Here is an 8,876-nt window from a genome sequence, read left to right on the forward strand (position 1 = left end):
TATACTTTGTAAACGGGTCTCTGACAGAACCTCTAATGTAGGGTTCCCACGCGTCTGGATTTCCACGGACATGTTCTCCTTTCCAAAACCCGGCACTTTGTCCGGGTTTTGAAAAGCCTCCTCAAATCGCGTCAGGTAGGGAAGTCCGTACAAGCATGGACTTCCTCATTGCCCACGAGCAGGTGGCGTGGGTGGGGCTAGGATGGGACTGGGGGGCGGGATTAGGGATTTATATGGTGGGGGATGGGCAGAATTGGGCGGGTCTAGGGATCCGGATTTTCCAATTGGAAAACCTGGCAACCCTAGTTATGGATCCCATTTTCCTAAACATAATAATAAAATCCTAATAAACTTGAAACGAGATCACCTCCCTGTTGACGCATACTGAAGCCACACATCCCTGATTCTCTTTCCAGATCACCAAGACAGTCAGGGGGGAAGCCACTACTTGCCCTGGATTGGTGGGGTGGAATGCTGCTACTATTTGGGTTTTTGCCAGGTACTTGTGGCTTGGATTAGCCTCCATGAAGACGGGATACTGGGCTAGATGGACCATGTATCTTTATGGTAACCCCCCTGTATCCCATACACTGACAAAATGCACCTTGATAGTAAACCACGTATTGTAACCCACTTGCATCCTATGTACTGACAAAATATACCTTTACTCTAACCCACTTGTATCCCATGTACTGACAAAATTAATCTTTAATGTAAACCACTTGCATCCCATGTACTGACTAAACGTATCTTTATTGTAAACCGCTTCGAACTTCACGGTATAGCGGTATATAAGAAATAAATTATTATTGTTATTATTATTCTTATTTCTTATGTTCCTCTCCTTACCAAATTCTCATCCTCCCCAACCTCCTATGGGCGGGGCCTTAGGGACATGGGCCGATCAGGGCCTTATGCCCCTCCCTGGCGCATCCCAGGATACACTGAGAAGGGGAAGGCCTGCCATTCTGTGGAGTTGAGCCTGCCAGCCAGAGGGAGTATGCTTCTCTCCGGCTGGCCTGCGAGAAATAGGTATGGGGGGGGTGTCTGGATGTTGCAGACAAGAGCAGGCAGCGTTGAGCGGGGACAAGAGCAAGCATCGGTGGGTGGGGCTAGGGCATGGATGGGAGGAACTGGCACCTAATTTGAATTCCTAGCCACGCCGAAGTCAACCACTCCTATTCTCCGCCCCCCTAACCACACCTACCTTTCAGGTAGACATCGCTAACCATCCTAAGAGTTCGATGCTGAAACTCTCAATTGCTTATTTTAAGTTTTTACGAATTGGTTGAAAACCGGTGCGGTCAATTCCCATGCCAATTAAGCCAATTTAAAAAAAAAAAAGTTGAGCGCAGGTTCCAAAGTTAGGTGTCATTAGGCGTCCTTGATTAGGGTGCTTAGCGGCAGCTAATGTAAATACCCTAGACAAAATCTGGCCCCATGAGCATTAGAAGAGCAGGTTTTAAAAAATATCAGCCATGTTGACAGCTCCTTATGCCGGAGACAGGTTTTTTTTGTTTTTTTTCTCCACTAAATAAATAGAAAGGGAGAATAATCATCTCTGCATGAATCATTTTCCTACCCTGAACTATTTTAAATTACCCAGTTAGGTATTTTCATGTTTGAATTTTACTGGAACTAAAATTTGGCTTTATGACAAACTACAACTGCTCTAACAGCATTTCATGCTGAGTCACAATATGAATTTAGTTTTGGCTTTGACAAATATTTGGGGGATAATAATATCACTACTTACACCTGCCAGCACAGCACAGGGATGCACTTAATGGGTTTTCGGGCCTCTTCCATCTTATATTCTTGAATTACTCTCGCTGTGCCAAGATGTTTTGTTCTTCAAAAACTATTGCTGTTCACTTCAAAATTTCCTGGCATGTGAATGACTGTGGCAGCAGGGTGCGTTTTAAAATCGTAATAAATAAAGAATGCTTTTTTTTTTCTCATTTTGTTTGTAGAGATAGAGCACGGTGGATTAAGAATCAAGGAGGCCTGGGATCGACTGCGGCCATTCCCAGTGATACTCCGTGTGCAGGAGTGGCTTAACCGTTAGGCGATCGCCTAGAGTGGCAGCTCCAGAGCCACTGTGGTCATAACCAAAGAACAGGCTCACAGCTGCACAAATTCAAACAGCGTCGGTATATATTTTTATCCACAGGAAGGATAGGTAATTTTCCGATAACCTATCCGAAACTTATAAATGGCTTTTGTACATTACCATCTTGTCACTGAGGTTTGGAGGGTAAGCAGGGACCTATGAACCTATTTTATGAAGACACATGGGGGGAGCGGCAGGAGTTAACAGCCCGGCTACCGGTAAGATGGGCTATCCTTAAAGATCGTCAATACTCCGTCGGGCCACGTCATTCGCCGTTACTGCTCCCACAATTTGGAACTCCCTACCAATCCATATAAGGGCAGAAAGTAATTTAGATAAATTCAAAGGAAGTTTAAAATGTTTCCTTTTCAAAGATGCTTACGAAAGCTGATTCTGTCCTCAGATCACATTGGTCTATTTAAACTCTGATTTCTCCCCTTCCCCTTCAGTTTTTACCTGTAATGCATACTTTTCTTTAAAATATTGTAGTTCTCCCCCTCCGCTTCCTCTTGTTTCATTGTACATTATGGGGCTCATAATTAAAAAAAAAAAACATACTGAAAGTGGTCTAAGTCGGTACTTGGACGATCAAAAAGACAGATCGTCCAAGTATCGATAATCAAAGCTGGTTTTTAGAACTTAACTTTTGGAAGTCAATAGGGGAACAGATTAATACCATACCGGAGGCATCAATTCCATTGACGTATGAGGTAGTTATATGCAGAACGTTATTGCATATTAAGCCCCCCCATGGACCGCTATAAATGCCGGCTTTTCCTTATTATGACTGAGATAGCCATGCAAATGATTACGCGTTGGAAGAATTGGGATCACCTTAGTTTTCCTTTTTGGAGGGCGAGCTTATGTTTAACTTATAAATATGAGAAATGAATGCTGACATGCTGGGGCATAATAAGATATTCAAATTAGTTTGGGGTCCATTGACGTCTTTTGTAGATTTGCTATAGTTGTCCTTTATCTTTATTTTCCGTTGTTTTTTTCACCCACACATCGTGGGGGGGGTAAATCTTTTGTTTTGGGATTATTCCTGATGGTAATGATGGATAGGGAGGGAATTTTTATCTTTTGTATAGATACTGATTGATTATAAGTGCTTGGTTGATTATCATTATAGTGGAATCTTGGTTTACGAGCATAATTCGTTCCAGAAGCATGCTCGTAAACCAAAATACTCGTATATCAAAGCGAGTTTCCCCATAGGAAATAATGGAAACGCGTTTTGATACGTTACCCCTCCCCTGATGCCAGTGACGCTTCTCCCCCCCCCCCGCCACTCACGCAAACCGGCACACCCCGCCCGAACAATTTAAACTTACCCCCCCCCCCCCGTCTGGAACTGGCACGCAGCCCAGAGGACGTGCCGGTGCCGCTAGAAGATCTTCCCTGCTTCTGCCGGCCTTGAGCATGCATCTGAACACCTAGAGCGAAAAGGGGCGTTTTTGGAGGAGTGGAGGGTTTTTAGGGTTCCAAGGAGTTAGGGCGACCCGCTTACCCATTCCAGAAAGGAGACTTTTGGGTTTGTCCTGCTTTTAAAATTACATCCCAAATCAGTGTAATATTTGTAATCCATGATTCTATCCGTTGAAAGCAGTATTGCAGGTCCCGTAATGCATCAGGATAAAGCTGGCAGAAATCCAGGACTGGCCAAAAAGTCTCCTTTCTGGAATGGGTAACCTGGTCACCTTACAAGAAGCTGCCAGGGGATTTGAGCCTGTGTCTTCAGGTTCCTGACTCGCTGTCATTAGGTCCGTCCTTTGCACTTACGTAAATAAAGTAACCAAAAAGAGTTATCAGGAAGGGAGGTACTAACCAGAATGGAAAATGCAGAATTGTTCTACATATTTACTCTAAATTTTTTATTTATTTAATTTTTTTTAGCCCGTCCTCCCAGAGGAGCTCAGAACAGGTTACAAATCAGGTACTCAAGCATTTTCCCTCTCTGTCCCTATGAGCTCACAGTCTATCGAATGCACCTGGGGCAGTGGAGGATTACGTGATTTGCCTAGGGTCACAAGGAACAGCATGGGATTTGAACCCACAACCTCAGGGTGCTGCTCTAACCACTGCACCACACTCTAACCTCAGGGTGTAGCTCTAACCACTGCACCACACTCTCCTCCAATACAATATCAGAAGTGAGCCGAGTACAGAACAATGAAGCCATTGTGACATCATAGATGAGGTTGGCTCTTAGGCATTGGTGGAATGAGGCATTATGACATCAGAGAAAAGGATTGAGACTTGTATTCTACCTTTTTGTAGTTACACAACCACACTCAAAGCAGTCTATGGATAGGTACTTCAAGCATTTTCCATATCTATCCTGGCGGGCTGACAGTCTATCTAATGCAACTGGGAAATTGGAGTATTAAGTGACTTGCCCAGGGTCAGAAGGAGCAGCTCAGGTTGTCCCAATATTTCTATGACTTTATAAAATTGGTCCATATTAGACCTCATGAACCAGCAGAAAATAAATGATCGACTTCTAAAGCAGTCGTTAAGAGTGGTGTCAGGTCAAAAGCGCGCCGGGACAAAGGCGCGCCCAGACAATTGAGCGCAGCGCGAAGGTGTGCGCCGCTCAAAATTATTGTTTTTAGGGCTCCGACGGGGGGGGGGGGGTTGTTGGGGAACCCCCCCCACTTTACTTAATAGACATCGCGCCGCGTTGTGGGGGGTTTGGGGGGTTGTAACCCCCCACATTTTACTGAAAACTTCACTTTTTCCCTGTTTTTAAGGAAAAAGTTAAGTTTACAGTAAAATGTGGAGGGTTACAACCCCCCAAACCCCCCATGACGCCGGCGCGATGTCTATTAAGTAAAGTGGGCGGGTTCCCCAACAAAAACCCCCGTCGGAGCCCCTAAAAACAGTCATTTTGAGCGGCGCGCGCCTCCGCGCTGCGCTCAATTGTCCGGGCGCGCCTTTGTCTTTCGCGCCGTTGTCTATGAACCGTTAAGAGTTAACAAAGATAGATGAAAAATGATAACACTTTTTACTAATAATCCTTCATTCAAAGGGGCTGTAGGTAAAGCATCCTTGCTGTTGAAACATCATCTATTCTCAAAAACTGTTTCATGTGTAATTCATAGCACATCATCAAGCTCATTACCCTAAAACAGTGTCAGACCTTAAACGTACTAAAGGGCATCATTTAGAGATTGGATGCACAGCTGGTACAGAAGACAGATGTTGTCGATATACCTGCAAAGCAGTGCAGCGATTTTAAACTTATTCATTCTGAAGACAGCTCTGTAAAGGGGCTCCTGTGCGTACGTGCCTAGAGGGCACACATCTGGAACCCAAACTATTAAGGAAAGCAGGTGCTTACCTTCTTTTAAAGAATACTAGTAAAACAGGTACAGTGATACCTCGGTTTGCGAGTAACCCGGTTTGCGAGTGTTTTGCAAGACGGGCAAAACACTCGGCAAACTTTTGACTCGCAAACCGAGCACTGCCCTGATCAACGAGCACTTGCAGGGGATTCCTCTTCCGTCTTCCGGCCAGCCTTCTACATCGGGCGCCTTCCGCAGGTTGGAGGACCTCTGTCTGGGCCTGCGCGGCCGGGTGCTGTCCCTCCTGTGCGTAAAAGGAGCCCTTAATGGAAAAAAATATATATAGGAAATCAGCATTGGTATACCTCCCTAAACAAAATCATTTTCAACAGAATCTTGAAACCGTCAACATCGCCAAGCCCTCGCAGTGGCTCAGGTAATTGGTTCCATAACTGTGGTCCACGCACATAGAAAAATAGATTTCCTATATTCCTCACGGTGAATTACATGAACAGATGGGACCATTACCGTATTTCCCTGCATATAGGCCGCGGCAGCTTATCTTCCGGTACCTCCCTTGCCTTTTAAAATCTTCTTCCCCCCCCCCACCTCCGGTACCTTTTTCTGAGCCCCCTGGACGGTGGACGGCGAATCTCCAGCGGTGCAGGGCAGCCGCGATCTCTTTGGCATCCGGCCTGCCCCCGCACTGCCCGCTGAATGGCCGAGGTCAGCTCTCGCGGGGGTGGGGGGATGATTTACAATCGCTGCATAGGCCGCCTCATATAACTAGGCCGCGTCCCATACTTTTATTTACCTATTTTAATTGTCTCTTACAATTTTTTATATTGTACACCGTCTAGACATTTGTTTTGATAGACGGTATATCAAAAATAAAGAAACTTGAAACTACACGCGTTTGTAAAACTCATGTATAGGCTACAGCCTATATATGGGGAAATTTTCAAGGAGCGTAAGTTCCATGTTGGTCAATTAAATAGAAAGGGATTCTAAGAAAACTGGAGATTTCCTGAATGTTTTAAAAACAAGTACCTCTAATTTATAATGAATATGATACTCAATTGGAAACCAGTGCAATTCTTTAAGAACAGGAGCGATGCGTTCGGATCTAGAAGTTCCAGTAATTAACCTTGCCAGGGGTTCTTTACAGCTCAACCTGACAAGAAAATTTCCATTGCTAAGATCATGCATTTTCTTGACGATCCAGATTCCGTTCTGCTAAATTGCAAATGATGAACACAATTCTGACAGAAACAGCTCTTCCTTTTGATCCTTCCTATGTAATAAACTCCATATTGACTCTGTCAACACATTTATTACCAGTGATTCCTGCAATTCATGTGTGCCAACATAGCATATGGGTTTGCATACATGCACATACAATAACAGGAATGACTATCTCTCTAATAGCAGAGTATATAAAATATGTTATCAGTCTCTCAAATTTACCACTTATATATATATATATATATATATATATATATATATATATAATTGGGAGCTTATAAACTAACTTAAATGGATAATATTTGTTCATTTAAAAGATCCATTTAATTGGGGGATGCTGACACTCAGTGGCATAGTGAGGATGAGAGGTGTCTGGGGCAATGGCACCCCTCCCCCACCCTCCCACCTTCACATGTTCCTTTCCTGCAACATGGGCGCTGCTTACCTTTCCCAGTACCTCTATAATGTTCATTTTTAACAGTGATTCCCCCCCCCCACACACATTTCTAAGTAGTACATTTAAAGCAAATTCGAGAAAATGTTTATTTACCCAACATGTAATTAAACTCTGGAATTTGTTGCCAGACAATGCAGTAAAAGCAGTTAGCGTAGCAGGGTTTAAAAAAAGGTTGGGTAAGTTCCTGCAAGAAAAGTATGCAAGTCATTATTAAGACAGACTTGGGAAAATCCACTACGTATTTCAAGGATATGCAGTATAAAATCTGTTATTCTGGAACCTTGCTTGATAGTTGTAACCTAGATTGGTCATTTTCAGATACAAGATACTGGGCTTGATGGGCCTTTGGTCTGTATGGCAACACTTATGTTCTTATGTTCCTCTGTTCAATATAGCTAAGGTCTTGAGGTCAAAGTGCCTTCTTGAAAACTGTAGGGATGTTACAGGGAAAATTTCAATGTCAGTACCCTTTTCCATGAAAATAAGACCTCTCCTGAAAATAAGCCCTAGCATGATTTTTAAAGATACTCCTAATATAAGCCCTACCCCCAAAATAAGCCCTAGTTAAGATCGACCCCGAAGCCCCTCTCCCCCGAATGTCCCCAACACTCCCCGACTCCATCACTGACACTAGTGCTGCCAAATTCACCGAAAAAAATCAGACTCGTCAATTTAGCGACTCCCCCACCCTTGTGAGACCAAACATACCTCCACTCCGAGGTTTCCTAAAGCAGCGGTGGCAGCAGCACTCTGAACGGGCTGCTTCGTGGCTTTCCCTCTGCCGCATCACTGATGACATAATCAGTGATGCGGCAGAGGGAAGGCCCTGCGGGGAAGGCCCCGAAGCAGCCCATTCAGAGCGCTGCCGCCGCTGCTGTTTTGAGAGGCTTCGGAGCGGAAGTATGTCCGTCTCGGGGTGGGAGGGGTTCTGCTGCACAAGGGGGGTGGCTGAGAGGTGAGGAAAGATGCTGCACCTGAGGGGGGAAGAATTGGGAAGAGGAGAGGAAGGGAGAGATGATCGTTGTACATGAAATAAGTAAGACAGCCCCGAAAATAATCCTTAGTGTGTTTTTTGGACCCATAATTAATATGACACTGTCTTATTTTTGGGGAAATATGGTATCACACAGTTCTCATTTTCAGGAACAGTCAGATGTCTCCAAGCTCTGAACTTTACAATTTAGTTTTATAGATATGTGTAAGTGCATCACCTTTTTTTTTTTCATATTTCTCTGGTTGAACTGTACGGTGATGGCATGAATGGAAGATGGCCTTCTAATGGAGGCAGTTCTCCCACTTTCTGCCGTTCCTTTTATTTGTGTAAGCAAAAATTGCCTACATTATATTTTTACGAGCTTTCTGATTTACACCGTGTAGCTGTCAGACCATTAGGAATGCATTCTATAAACTTTATTGAGACTAGATATCTGGGGGGCATTTGCATATGCGCAAGCTCAACAGATCATGACTATTTAATGCACTTTTGACTTGTAGAAATGATGCCGAAAGAAAATGTAATAGAGCATCAATGGAGATTGTATCACAATTTATTTATTAGAATTCAAATCATAACTGGATTTTGGGGGGGGCGATGTTAATAGCACTATCTGGTTGATATTCACAGTGACTTAATCAGCCACAAACAGCCATTGGACCAGTTAAATTGCTTGTTCAGGGCTTTCTGCTAATTTTCAGTGGCACTTAGGGGAGGAATTTAGCAACATATGCTAATCACATTAGCGCATGCTAAAGATGCCCATTATATTCCTAT

The sequence above is a fragment of the Geotrypetes seraphini genome, chromosome 6 (assembly GCF_902459505.1).
Source record: "Geotrypetes seraphini chromosome 6, aGeoSer1.1, whole genome shotgun sequence".
NCBI lineage: Eukaryota > Metazoa > Chordata > Amphibia > Gymnophiona > Dermophiidae > Geotrypetes > Geotrypetes seraphini.